Source organism: Leuresthes tenuis, unplaced genomic scaffold (assembly GCF_036924035.1).
Source record: "Leuresthes tenuis unplaced genomic scaffold, fLeuTen1.0.hap1 SCAF_5, whole genome shotgun sequence".
NCBI lineage: Eukaryota > Metazoa > Chordata > Actinopteri > Atheriniformes > Atherinopsidae > Leuresthes > Leuresthes tenuis.
In genome coordinates, this window is record NW_027325359.1 from 7,805,669 (window position 1) to 7,821,086 (window position 15,418).

The following is a 15,418-nucleotide window of genomic DNA, read 5'->3' on the forward strand; positions in this document are numbered from 1 at the left end:
GTGGACGTCCTTCTGCACCTCACACACGCATGTCAAACATTCACCCGCGGGAGCATCTATCTCTCGACTCTTTTCTTTCTCACTACCTCAGTCTCTGTCTTCACTCACAAAAGCTGGAGTTGTTGTTTTGAGAGGTAAACATGTGCTGAGGGAGGTGAATGGCTAAGTTTTCTTTTTATCCAATAAAAATGTCTCCTTGCCAGATCGATTGTTGTTGCTAGGAGACTGAAGCATCCTTTGGCAAGGGGCTACAGCTCTCCACGTCTGTTGTTTCCCTCCCAATCTCTCTCTCTCCCTCTCTCGTTCCCTCTCCCGTGCACGCGCGTTCACACTCACACACATGCTACCAGCGGAGCTGGCGCGCTGAGCAGTGGCGTCCATCCTCTCCCTCAGTGCGACTCCTCCGAGGGATCAGGAGTAGACTAAGTCAAACTTCAGCAGTTTAAGATTTGTGCGCAACCTATGAAGGACCGAAGACACGAAGGTAGGTCCATGATAGTACATTTATTACTGATGGGCAGTTGTAGATTACAGATTAGGGCGACAGGATGCAGTGAAAAATTGACAGTCCAGGAGCGTTCAAGTGCGCGTCAGCCAGTGCAATTGCTTTGAACTTTGCGCAGGATTTAAACACCCGGTTGTACTGCACATACGCAGATCTTATGAGTTATTTTAATCAGGTTCAGACGGCGGGTTATTGTAGAGAAAAAAAAGCCCTGGAAGCTCATCTATGCAAGTGATGAACGATAAAAGATATATAGAAGATGAGACAAAGAGTATCTGCAGTTGGGTATTTTACGCTGCGCCGACAAGTTATATGGATTCATATGAACCGCACTGAGGCATGTCCCTGGGCTTTAGGCGTCCAACAGGGGGATATGGGTGGGTAGTGCGTCTGTGGAAACTGGCGTACAGGTGGATCAGAGAGCCAGATCTGTGCATTGTTTATGAGTGGTCTTACTCTACAGCTGTCTCTAAATAATCCACCCCACACCTTGCGCCAGAGGAGAGTGCGTGGACTTGCACTCTAGGTACAGCGGGCAAAGTGTTTGTCCAAATCAGATGCTATAAACACTGTACTGACTTAAAAGACACGTTGATCGTTTTTTTCACAGACAAGGTTAGAGATGAAACAGAACTTGATAAACATGCATCTTACTTCCAACACGTAACCCACGTGCAATTCGTCCAGGTGGTTTTATCTGATAATACTGAAAACAATGCATTTTATTCTAAAAAAACATCAAAACTCTTGACAGTGTTCTTACAATGTAGATGTGTCATTCAAGAGTTAGCTTAGAGTGGCCTTAGCTTTCCGGCAATTTTACGTTTTTCTCTCAAAATATACATTCAGTAATATCTACATTTTTGGTGTAATCTAATTTTCAAGATTATCCCATTTATGCGCATTTTATGCACATTTCCTATTGTGTTAATATGTCATATGCCCACCCAATCTCAAGCCATGATAAAGTATACAGTGATGTGCTGGTCAGCCATCGAATAACTTTGTTTGTTAGTGCTCATTATCTCTCTTTTCCTAAATGAAAAGCTTCAAATTATACTGCAGTGACATGCAGCATATACATATTCCTGTTCTATTCAGGCATATTTGCAGTGAGAACTACAACATCAACTGGGATAACACAAAATTCTATAAATCCATGGAACTGTCTTCCTTGAGGGTTGTTACATACAATTGGAATTTTAATTGCAACATCAATCAGAATATAGATTACTAAATTAGGAGAAAGGGAACTTTAAATGAACTATTTTCTCTATGTGCTCTTGGACGGATTGGCAGCACCTGTATACGGAGTTGTTTGAAGAGCTTGGTCCCTTGGGAGACATGCAAATATTGACAGTAATAATACCATATCCAACAGTAGTCTTAGGAATGAAAGAATTTATGATTTCAAAATTTCTGGAGTGTTTTTAAACCTTAATCAAAGGTGGGGTCAGTATGTTGTGTACCAAACACTTTTTTTGTTAGTTTGTAAAAAAGAAAAAGCATATAATTAGTTCATATAATAATATGTTGTTTAAATACCTGTATATTTTACTGGTATGCCTCTTACTTTAAACATGTCTGTGTGATGTGCAGATTGTATGTGCATTTTCAACTGTTTGTTGCCTAATTGAGCATACATATGTTACATATTACAATATGTACACTTTGTGTATTAGTAAGTATCTCATCGTGTGCTGGTCTGCAGTGGAAGGTCACACGTGGTGCAGGAGAGGGCCGCAAGCGTGGGTGGGCATTTGGTGGTCTTGTCAAACCTTAAAGACATGTTAACAGGCTTGTGTGTGTTTGTGTGTGTGAATGTGTGGTAGGACAGCCAGTATCTGTGTGCGAATCAGTGGAAAATTACTGTTGGTGAATGAATGTGGCCTTGAGTTTCAGCATTTTTGTGTCGGTAAATGTGCTTACATTAGCCTGTGACTGTGGATCAATGTGTGCGTGTGTTTGTGCGTGTGTTTGTGTGTGTTAACGTGTGCAAAAGTGGCCTTGTAGCTTTGACAGAGCTTCTCTCACTGGACTGCATGCAGTGCAGAATATGACCATTAGCAGCTATAATACAGTGCATGGAGAAGTGTATGTTGTAACACAGACTTTGATTTGATTTAATTTTAGAAACAACACAATCAAATTGTTCATTGTTTTCTTTTAAACAATGAACAGTTAATTTTATTGTCTAATATTAATTTCCTCTTTGATAAGTAAGACCACCTTAACTGACTGAGTTTGTTCCATGTAGAACCCATGCAAACTGTTTCTCCTTGGACTAACCCTTAATGGTGACTCTCCAAATCTATCAAATCTATCATTGAATTTCAATCCCTCTGTTGAGTTTGAAAAAAAAAAACTCAAACGTTTAGATATCCAAGGAAATTTCTTAAGCGGCCTCCACAGCATGATCTTCTTTTGAGACTCCATCGCTCTGCAAAAATACCTATATAAAACTTGACAGAATTGTGCATAATTGTTGAGACTGAAGTGTCTATAAAATATGTTTAAACAATATATTTATGAAAATGTTAGTACATACAGTAACTACCAAGCACACTGCACAATTCGATTAAATTCACTGTAGTTTTGCTTATCTAGCGCCAAATCAAAACACATGTCATCTTAAGGCACTTCAAAGACAATTACAATCCAATTCACTGTAATGAAAGCATAATCCAATCAAATCAAATTCCAAATAAGTTGAATTCATACAAAGCCAACTTTTAAAAAAGTTAATTAGTCTAGATAACCATCAGATTGCAGCAAAACTGTAATGCTGCAAAGTCAGCAGCAAAGTGGGTTTGCTGCAAGAGTGGCTTTTGAAGTTCTTTGGACAATGTAACCTGCATCAAATGTTGCTGCTAGCAACAAATTTCCAGAAAACATTTGTCCAGTTGAACTCAGACTGTGTTCCATAAGGGACAAATGTTTTTAACAGAAACATCAAACACTAACATGGCTTTTTGTTCGATTTGAAAATATTTTAGATTTTAAGATGGTAAAAGTGATGGTAAAACAGCTGTTTACACATGTTGATCTGAGAAGTGGGATATGATGTAAATAAAGCACAAACTTCATGGATGCAAGAGAAGTACAAAGGTACTTGTAGCTGTTACAAACCCAGTGTGTGCATCAAGTCCTTCTAACAGCTTTTTATCATTTGTGTAAAAAAATAGTAAGTTATGCATAATAAAATAAATCTATTCAGTATTTTAAATCCTCCATTCTCATGGACAAATGTTCAGTAAAACATATCACAACGATTGGGACAAGGGAAAGGCAGAAAAATCCAAGAGCTCTAATGCAATGAATTACCAGCTGTGCTTTTGTACATATCATTCAATGACAATCAATTTCAAAGGTTAAGTGCAACTATAAATATGTTTGAAGCTCTACAGGTGTTTCTCAGGACAGAATTAAGAGCTTTTTACGTTGCTGTCCATGGTTCTGAATCCATTTTAAATAGCTTTGTCTTTAATATACACAGTATGAATTAAGTGCCCGGCACATTAAACTGTATGTTTGCAACTGTTCCATTAAAGCAACAATCGTGACTTTCTTCTAATTTATGCCTGTTTTGTTTTTTTTTTATTCTTGCTGCTTTCATTTGTTCATCAACACAGAAAACATGGGGATGAAAATGTGGGATAAATCTGAGTAGTCAAAAGGAGTCTAACACACTAACAAAGATGGGTGACTCCAGTCCACTCTCATGTGAGCAACTGAACCAAATATGATAAACAAATGAGTCTATGAAATATGCTGTCCCTGGGAAGCTTATATGTTGTCTTCATGCAACTGTTGGTGTCATCCAGGTGTTTCAGTTCCCTTCCACATTTCAAACACATTAGGTTAATGTATTACTATAAATTTCTTGTAATAGGTGTGAATGTGAGTATTGCTAATTATCTGCACTGTACGTGACTGGCCTTGGATTGGTAGGTTGTTAAACCAAAAACCTTTTGACCAAACAAGAAAGTAACCACAAAAACCTATTTTACTCTGAAGAAGGGGTGTGATACCTTTAGCTTTGCTATCGAGAAAGATCATCAGAAAAATTAAGATTGTTCTATTGTCCCAAATATTAGACTGCTTCTTTGTGACCCACTCTTAAATCTGTCAGGTGGTTTATGCTCATACATAAAGTCTCATTTCTTAGCAGATTCACAGGTTCATTTATCTGTTTATAACAGCCTATTTTGAAAATGTTTTCTTTTAACTCAATGTGAGAGTTTGCAGGAATTTGGTTTGACTCTTTTAAACTGACAAAATAATTAGGATAATTCAGCTTCTGCTGTACTGATTTAGCATCAGTGAGATAGTTAAAGCACTTACAGCACAGTTCAGCAGTTACAGGTAATATCATTTTCTTTCACAGTTTCTTTTGTTTGTTCATTTTTCACATCCTTTTCATCAGCAAAAATGTCCTGATCATCTTTTACTGCATGTAAGACAGTCATTGCGGAATAAACAACTAATGATTTATAAATTATGACATAAATTTAAGACTGGGGACATCATAGTTTATACTAAAATGCTTGTGTTAAGATTAGTTTTTTTAAAGTTTGAAAGGCTCCTGAAGTTGTTTGTTTTTCAAGTTTTAGTAAAGATTGTGTTGCTGCAGTCCACATGTTCTGATCTGTTCTGTACACTGTTCTGCTCCAGTGAGGAAACAGGGAGGTGTCTAGAAATCACTGCTGCTTCCCACTGCTCACCTCTCATCATTAACTACAGTCACAACATACACAAAGCTGCACACACACACATACCAGTACGCACGCACACACTGTGTAAGCATTGCACCCCCCTGTTCCCTACATGCACAGACATTCACACACGCAAACGTACGCTCGGGGGATGAGGCAGTGAAAGGGCAGTGGGATGTACAGCTGTGATGGTGTGTCTCAGAGAGAGATCAGACTCTTTAATAAATGATGATCTTGAGCATGAAAACTGTGTGTGCGTGTAAGTGTGTGACTGTGTGGGATGGGATAGTGAAAGGTGGCTTACTGGTCATGCAGTGGTTACCATCAATACAAAGTTAAAATCTAGTCCTTAAAGTTAAAAAGTGTGGATATCTTACCCCTCACACATTTCTACACTGTGGGATAATAACACGGGGTCACTGTTCAGCAATATGAAATAGCTCTACAAATCCACTGTATATGTACGGGAATTTTTATGTTTTCGGATGTAGGGTTAATGTAGGGTTAATGGGTGGTTGTGTGCGAAAAAGATTCAAATACCAATACTCTGTGTGTCTACATCTTTATCTCAACAATGTCAGAGGTTGGCAGTCTCACATGTTTAATTATTTGATCTATTCCAATTTAGATAGTAAATGACTACTGCATGAATAGACTGGATTTCTGGTGAAATCGCCTATCACACAAAGGTTAACATTGCACACAATAATCCAAGAAATCAAACAAAACATTCCAGTATTTTACGTTCACATTTGAAAGGAAGGCATATCTTAACGCTACACTATATGAGTTCTATTTAAAAATAAATCCCATGCATTTACTGACCATGCAAATATTACTGCCACACAGAACTATCTCTGTCTCAGGTTATGATCAAATTACAGGCACTACAGCCTTGTGGGTGTTTCTCCCCAGTTGCATCAGGTACAGTAGGTACCCTTGATATTCACTACTAATGAATAGGTGGAACCCTCTCCATCGGGCCACTCAGCTTTTTTCTTGCTCACTGCTGTGAATGTCATTGTCAAAAAACCAATGAAGTATGGTACATACAGCATTTTGCAAAACAATAAAAACATTTTTTTTTAACTTTGTTGTAGGGCTTGGCAATGAATGGGATTTTATTATAATTTATATTATAGTTTATAACACAATTATGATAACTGAGCAAGACATGATGATTGGTCTGCATTCTTAGTCACAATGGGGATCTGCTTTTGCCCGTCTCTTTTTCTGGTTTTCAATTTGCAAAACAAACTAAAACAATTGACTGAAAACTCTAAATATTTGAAAATGCTGAGAAAAAAGTTATTAAGCTTGAGAAAAAGAGGGAAACTAAACAATAAAGGGTAAAGTACATGGATCGCATAACGTTCGAATGCGCATCAGGTTTTAGCTACAGCCCTTCCAAGATCACATCATTCTTAAACAAGTTTCTGGTGCTTTACTGGGGGCTGCACAGTGGTGTGGTGGTTAGCACCGTCAATTCACAGCAAGAGGGTTCCCAGCTCAACTCCCAGCTGAGGCCTTTCTGTGTGGAATTTGCATGTTAGGTTAATTGGTGTCTCTAAAATTGTCCTTAGGAGTGAGTGTGTGTGTAGTTGTTTGTCTCTGTGGCCCTGTGATGGACTGACAACCTGTCCAGGGTGTACCCTGCCTCTTGCCCAGTGACCACTGGGATAGGAGAATATGAGAATCAGCACCTTCTGCCATTTGTCTCTATAAACCCACCTTTTTTTCCAAATTGCCATTAATCCTTCACCAGTCTGCTATGCTGCAGTGAGCAGTTCTGCTATCTGGACCATTCATCAACTCCATCACTGCACACAGACTTTCCCTTTTGGAGACTGTGACTGCAGAGACTGACAGTGTTCCCACCCCATGTTCAAAAAGTCAGGTCAGGACCCTTTTCATGACATAGCAACCCATTGTCTCCAATCATCTTATTTATTTAAGTTTAGTTCGGTTCTATTCAAAGTTACAAATCTAGTGCATAAAGTAAACTTAATGAATAGTCATTCTGAGTCTAAAAAATGACATGTTTGGAATGCCCTACTCCTACAATTTCAAATCTAAGTCTATGCCTTGGGATTTAGCAAGGAAACCATCCATCCATCCATCCAAACCAATGCAAAAACAATAAAATGTATTTTGTAAATGAGGACAGTTTTGCCTGAAATTAAGGTATCTTTTCTTAATTTAGTCAGATTTAACAGTTTACTGATTGATAAAGCAACTATTGACCTGTGGTAATAAATTATCCCAAAGCACATTATGTGAAAAAATATTACTCTGTTTATGAGGATATTCATGGATAATTCTAATTCAAAAACTGACTTACAGTATATAGTGCAGTGAGTTGTGCCTGTGATGGTCATAGTCTTAATGTAACTTGTTTTGCTTTTGTTGATCTGAGCATCTTGATGCCAACTTTGTATCAGAAAAAACTTTCCTGACTGCTCTCTGGCCTGATGCCAGAAATATTAACACTGGCTTTTTCCACCTGTCTCTCTGTACCAAAATCTGGAGCTTGTACATGAACGTTTCATCATAACACATGTTATGATGAGTTGTTCATCTCTGAACAACTGAAACAATAAATTATTCTGTACAATATATACTTAGTCTTAATTCAAACATGTATTCTGGTTATTGGTATAGTTTTGCTGCTGTAACTTAATGAACTGATACATTGGAAAAATGTCATACTTAATGAACAGGACAGAAACTGATTTACAGCCTGCATATAATTCTAAATACTGTCACAAAGAACGACACATTTCAATAATGATAATGGGAAACATTTTTTTTACCCGTTTAAACAAATTAAACATTTCATGTTTAAATACAACAAGCTGAATCTATTGCACTGCAAAGTGAATAATGCCTCTCACAGTTATGAGTGAATGGAATCCAGGGCTGAAGTGGGAGAGCAAATCAGAAAGTTAGTACAGTATTTGAGTTATTATGATTAATGAAGAATGGCTGCAGTAATTGGTTTTTACACATCACTACCTGACCTGAATCAACCGAAACCAACCAACATTATCCAATATTATTTCTAAGAGGCTTTTGCGCCCATCCAAGCCAATTACATATATTCTTCAAACTGCTTTAGATGGACTGTAGTCAGCACTCAATGTTCAGTACACCTTGTTTATCAAACCACAGTGACAGCAGACTGGTGGGTGTGTGAACATGAATTAAATAGGATACACAAGGCGTGTGCTGTAGCAAGGTTGACTGATGCACCATGATGTCTCCCAGGGTCATTACATGACAGTTAGGTTGATAGATGCCATCCACAGAAGGGTAATTCTCCATCTGACAAGCTCACTCCCTTTTACAATGATGAAATGCCGATCTGATGAATGCTTTCACACATTTCCTTGTTCTGGTCTGTTTTTAGGCTGAGCAGCCATTTTTAATCATATCATGTCAAATGAGTTGTGAAGGATCAAAACTTAGGGAATACACACTGAGGAGAAAATAAAGACAGAATGCCCCCTCACACAGACACTGTGCTATGATGGCACAAAGAACAGTGCCTCGTCATGCCATCCTTGCTTAACTCTGCTCATTCACACTGAAGAATATACAGTAAAGTCAGAGGGGGCTCTGAGATAGAAGGCCACGATGAGGCTAAATTCTGCAAGCTTCAACAAAATCGTTTAAAAAAAATTACCTTCTATAATGGAGTTAACATGTAAGGATGGCCTTGGCACCACTCTTTTTCTATTTTCTAAAATTAAAGTGCTTTCAGAGAATACACAGAAATGGCAAACATCTGCAGCCAGCTGCTGCTATAGAAAGTTAAACGGCTTGTGACTTGTTAAGACCTGCAAACTTTAGGTCTTAAGTTAAGGTCAAACAGTTTTATCAATGAGATTCTCTCCATTTGTTGTGGGTCAGGTATTGCTTTGAATGAATGGGAGTGACCCTGCTGTTTACCCTCATTTGTCAATTGCTTATGTGTGGTGGAAGAAAAAATAATCATTGAACGGGGGAAAAAATGCTTTTGATGTTAAAGTATTAATTTACAGGGCGACAAAATTTACAAATGACATTTATGAATTCACATATGAACACAAACCTTTGTGGAAATGACACCTTAGACACTGTTCATCTAAGGGTATTTAGACAATGTGTAGTACACATAATGTAAATGTTGTCATTAGAGGGTGCAAGAGGCTCTCTATAAATGGCCGTGTGCCCTGCAGTTTGATGAGACTACCTTGACACGTTCTGGCAAATTGTAAAACAACGTCCACGAGGATGACAGATTGTAAAAATAATGCACATTAGCTGAAACTATGTTTGTTTTCTGATTTGACCACCATTTTTTTCTTAGCTCAACTAGGAACTCTTTTAGTAACGTTGCCACTGGTGGAACATACAGTATGTTATTTTTGATTTCGTGTCTCACAAACAATTAAAAGTGCAGCATTTAGCTGCTCCATCCAACCACCCCTCCTTCCTCTGTCTGTGAACTTTGTGGCTTGTTAAACAATAGACTTGACAATGACGTCAGCTCAGATCCGGAAAGGCTTATGTGAAGCAGATCAATTATGAGTTGTATTTAAGTGTATAAACAGATGACTGATGTGAATTTGACACAGCTCAGTTTTCGAGAAAAGGCTTGAAATGTAAGCGAGTATCGTCACAGTTTACCGCGTCATGTTCCTCATTCCCGACTTTCTCTTTCAGCATACATATATTCAGTTTTGTGATAACCTGTATTTTGCGGCTAAAAAGCTCAACCATGATGCTACCTCATCCCATTTTTTTATCTTTCAAACAGAGTGGCACGTGCCATACACAGATACATCATTGAACTCCAATAACAAAATAGCACATACCTAAAAATGTCTTGTTTAAAATATAATTTAAAGTTGTTTTATAGTATATTAATTGCTCTTGCAGTCCACAGTGCCAAGCTTTCTACTCTAAACCTTGTGCGGCGCTCAAATGTAAAAGCTCTTTTGGTGGAGCATCCTTTTGGAGTACCCACTGCACATGAGAGCCCAGTTTAGCCTTTGTGCCCCTGAAGAGCACTACTTCTTGTGTGGGTTAATCCATTTTTATATACATATATTTTTTTTCGCACTTCTTTTTCTTTAGTAGAATGTGGACTGTGAAATTTCACAGCATGATATTAATGGCATTGTGGTCATTCTTTTTTCAATTTCAACATTCTGTAAAGTCCAGAAAAGAAAGAAAAAATATATATATATATATATATTTATGTTTTTTAACATGATACCGCTTTAACTTAATGCAAATCATGGAACAGACTGATTAATCAATACAGGAACGTCTGAGCTCAGAGTATTTGATCATTGATTTTGATTTATAAATGGTGATGAAAGGGTTTAACCCAAGTAAGACCAGTGCTAACACTCAATACACACTATCAGTCAGCATCCAGTAACAGTTTATCAGATTCCCAGTAAAACTGCATCCTGATTTATTTTTCATGATTATTAGTTAAGGAGTAGAATGTGGCTTTTTTTGTTGGTTTTGTTTTTCTTTACAATGTGCACTGCTGTGCCACCAAAAAAAGAATGATGTGCATCTTCTCTGCTGGCTGTTAAGTTGTTGTGTTTTGCAAGATCTTTCTGCCCTGTTTATGGATTATTGGTCTATCCTGCCTAAAACCTACTTTGTAAATAATTAATGGTCACAGCCCATTGCACCCGTTAGACCATCAGAAGTCTGGGACACCGTATTTACACACATACACTGTACAAACACTCATGTAATTGCTTTGTGAGGGTTAAACTAAAAGTAGTAGACTTCATACACATTTTAACGAGGACAATTTCAATGAATGTACCCCAAATCAAATCAAAAGTAATGAGTATCACTGTCCTTATTTAAGATTAATTAAATTAAAGATTAAGTGATAAAGATAAAATGGAGAGAAATAATTTGAAAAGATACATTAAGGAATTTATTGATGAACTTGTAAGAGTCCATATGAAGACTTACAAAGTCTAAATTTATTGGTGTGTAATAACAAACCTCCTGATAACGCACCCCTCATTTCTGTTGCTCTAAAGCACACATTTGCACAAACATACTGTGAGATTCAGGTCACTGGGGTAGCGGTGAGCTCTGTGAGGGTCACGATAGACAGACAAACAAGCACACGCTCATATGAGCACACAGTAGAAACAAAATAGACACACAGGGATGGGTTGTGAGGCTATCTCTCCTCCAGTGTACCGCGGTCCATCGACCCTGCATGGCTGCTCTCAGCTGGATACGTGTCATCCACAGCAGCCCTGCCTGTTAGGGGGAGAGTGAAAGCTGAGGAGGGTGTAAGGGAGGTGAAAATAAATGGGAGATCCAGTAAAGAGGTTGGAAGAGGGAGAGGAGGGAAGGAAGAAGGGGATACAGAGAGGAAGTCTTGAAATAAACGAGTGAGAGAAGCAAGAAAATAATGTAGTTATGTATAGCCTACACACCTTGCCAGGGTCAGGGTTGAAACAGGGTTTTTCAGTCAGATGTTACTTTGCATAAAAGCTACCAAAGAGAAGGGTCAGTAGTCAACTCCCTGCACCCTTCTTTTCTTATGATCTACAGTCAAGTCTCTCTCTTGCTGTAGTTTACTAATGTGTGTCTTCCATTTCCCCTGCAGGTGTCTTTGGTGATGTTGTCATGTGCCAGTTGCCATCTTCTCCTATCCCTTTTTATTCAGGTGAGACATTTGCTTATTGTATGCGTATATTGTGTATATTGATGTTATGAAAATGTTTATGCAGTTTTCATGACAGAATTTACAGAAAAAATAGTGTATGAAAGCTTTTTCCAAGAGTGTTATGTGCTGCAATGGACATGGTAGATAAAATGACTGGAGAAGTAATGCCAAGGACACATCAGGCAAAAGTAAAGATGTGTTGAGGTTTACAACTTTAGGAAGGACTCCTACACAAATACATAATCAATTCAAGAATGACATTTCCTCATGTAGTGCTTCACAGTTATGGGAATGTTGCTATCTGGCATTAAAATAGTCAGAGAATCAAAAAATATGTAGGAGACAAGGCCATAAATCAATATTGCATGACAATGGTCGGCAGGCCCTCAGGTGGAACTTAATAAAGACACGATTCTAAACTGACTGCATGGCCTCAGTAGTACTGCTGTAAACTACTGTCACTAAGCACAGTCTCGGGCTGCATCACGAAAAGCAAAATAAATATCTACCATTCTAAGGAAAAAAATATATATATTGCCTACATAAGGAAGATCCGGAAATGCCCCCACCTTCTCTGGGTTCTGGTTTATGTTAAGGTTAAAAAAAATATTTCAGTTTAATTGGTGACTCTAAAACTGACCCGAGTAGTGAGTGTGCATGGTTGTGTGTCTCGTTTGTCTCTGTGTCTCCCTGTGATGGACTGGTGACCTGTCCAGAATGTTCCTCACCTCTTGCCTGATGGTAGCTGGGATTGGAACGTGCCCCAAGTGACCCTAAATTAGATTAGAAATTAGAGTTGACATAGAAATGAATTGATGGATAGTGTGTTAATTAGTTTGTAAGTGGCTTTTGCAACCCTTGCATAGACCCAAATACAGAATATATTTGCTTTTGCAAATGTTTGCAATAAATAGAGGAGCACAATCTAGTGTCCCCTGGTCTTTTTTCAGGTGAGATGATATTTGATTATTAAATTTGTCTGGCTAACAGAACCTTTAAATACAAGAATCACAATCATCTTAATCACAGTGTGCGCTTTGCTTTCACAGTTGCTCTTGAGACAGGAAGCTGGTTTTGGTCACTTTCCAAGAAGTTATAATGAAGCAAACATTTAATTTCAGTCGACACCCTGGGAGGAGAGTAAAATTGCTGGGAGATATTATTTGGCATATTTTTGGGACATTGACTTCCAATTGAGTTACCAATTACAGTGAATCAATCTCAAAGTATGGCCTTAAAAAAAAGCTTTCATTATAGTTTAGTCCTATAAATATACAATTTTGTATTTCAAAATCAACATAACAAGTTCACATACCCAAAACAAACACGCAGCTATACTATGTCTGCAGCCTTGCTGCAATATTGTCCTCAAAGAGCTCATTACAAAATTCCTTTGTGTTTATCTCAAACTGGCCTCTAATAATCAGTTTGTTTGGAGAGTGAATTTCCAAGAACTCTACATTTCCCTGTGGAATCCTTTTTCCACCAGTGCACAAACACACACATCTGGGAAGCATGATAGTTTCAAGAATGTATAAAGGTCTTTCATTGACGCCATCAGCATTATCATCTGAATAAAAAAAACAGGCATCAAGTTAAATTAAATATCCATATCAGGTAGATTCTTGTCTAATTTTGAATGAAGACAGCTTTATACAGCTTAACTGAGAAAAAGCTTACTTTAAAAGATCATATATTCAATTTATTTATGTATTATTTTTTTTGTTATTTATTTATTTATTATTCTCTAATTCTTTGTTTTTTGTGGCTCAAATGATGTACCAGCTCATCCATTGTCGAAATTCTGTGTATCTTCTACGTGTTTCCTGAACACACTCAGATCTCTGTTGGTTGAGAGAATGGGGAGCCAAAACATAGAAATAGTCTGCTTTTAGGTCAACCCCTCAGAGGAGCACAGGCTGTGTGTATGTGCGTGTGTGTTTGTTTGTGTGTGGGTGGGTGTTTGTCTGGATATGTGTGTGTGTGTGTGTGTGTTTGGCTGTTTGTGTGTTATATTACAGAGCAGTGTGGTAAAGGTATGGCAGCTGCTGGCAGAAAAATCTGAGCTGTATACATCTAAGAGAAGCTTTCATCCTCCTACCTGCCCACCAAAGAGGCGAGGCATACCCTCTCGTCTTGTCACAAACAAACACACACACACCAAAACATAAATACAAACAAGTGATCAACAGGAAGCATCGTCACTACTTCCAGCTTCTGTCTTGTCCATCCTGAGGAACAGAGAGGAATGAAATGTCCTAGAAAAAAATACACATATTGTTATAAGAATCTTTTTCATGACCATAATAGTTTCAATCTCGAAACTCCATATTAGGGAAACATATGTGTGAATTGTTCATGCATTTGTAAAACAGGAAAAACAAACACAGAGAAAAAGACAAAGTGACTAGCGGCGGAATACAGCCCTGTCTCACTTGGGCAGCATTACAAAGGCGTTCTGTTGCTTTGTCAGGACCCATCGAGTTTCAGCAGGCCAGGGAAAGTGTATATCTTTTTCTCCTTTTTTGATACACTGGATTCCCATTATGAAACATTGTCCCTAAGACCTGTCCTCAAACTTTTCGTAACTGAAACCAAGCAGTTCTGGTTCTTCACACGTGCACCCAACTCCTGAAAGATGTTTACAGTGTTTACATGCTACCACTGGTACATCAGGAACTGACACCAAGTACTGCTTGAAGATTAAATGAATATTTTTATACAAGAATTTTAGTATTGTAATGTTGCACTGTGATCATTTTAACAGTCAGTTCCCACAAAATAACACAAGTATATTGTCTCAGGATATCATCTGGATAAGGATCTGGGTGATCTGATCTTTGAGTCATAAATAAAATATCAGCATGCTGATGTTTACCAAACTCATGATAATTATTTGAGGCTTGGCCTACTGTCATTCACATGCTAATATTTGCTTATAAGTTTAAAATTGGGGATCAAAGCTATTAAAGTTCTTCCATCTAATTGAAGTTCAATCCATTGTCCTTCAAAAATATATTAGCCTCACATAGATGACAGTGGAACCCATAGATGATTGGCAGAAGTTTTTCACGGCTCACCAACATTACTATAGCTATTCTCAATCCAACATTATTTTTAGAATTGTGACGAGATTTTGTCATAGGCAATAGTGGTGAATTAACCAACATCAGCGATTGGGACAAATTTGCATCCATGTTTGCAGCTTCCCTTAACCACTGAAACGTTCCCTGTCTTGTGGCTGCAGCACAAAGCCAAAACATAATCAATCCAGCACTGCGGTTAACAGTTGGACAGATTTTCATGTAATTAAAAAATTTTATTTTTCATGTAATTCTGCACCCGCTATATATTTCAGCATAACTTTGCTCAGTGCGGCCAAAAGCTTCTACTTTTATAGTTCAGCAATCCACTGGACTTTTTTGCAAATTGCTTCAGGATTGTTTAGAATAGAGTTGTCGTTGTGCTTCACACATCATACTTGGCTTATTGCCT

At 38.0% G+C, this 15,418-nt stretch overlaps 1 protein-coding gene across 1 annotated transcript in view; it reads left to right on the forward strand.

Annotated features, from left to right (window-relative positions):
• The first annotated feature begins 364 nt into the window (after positions 1–364).
• grm3 (glutamate receptor, metabotropic 3) overlaps positions 365–15,418 on the forward strand; it is a 39,302-nt gene continuing 24,248 nt past the window's right edge. The window contains exons 1-2 of the mRNA XM_072385735.1: positions 365–484; positions 11,864–11,923. The gene's annotated coding sequence lies outside the window, so the exon portion shown is untranslated. The remainder of the gene's footprint in view (positions 485–11,863; positions 11,924–15,418) is intronic.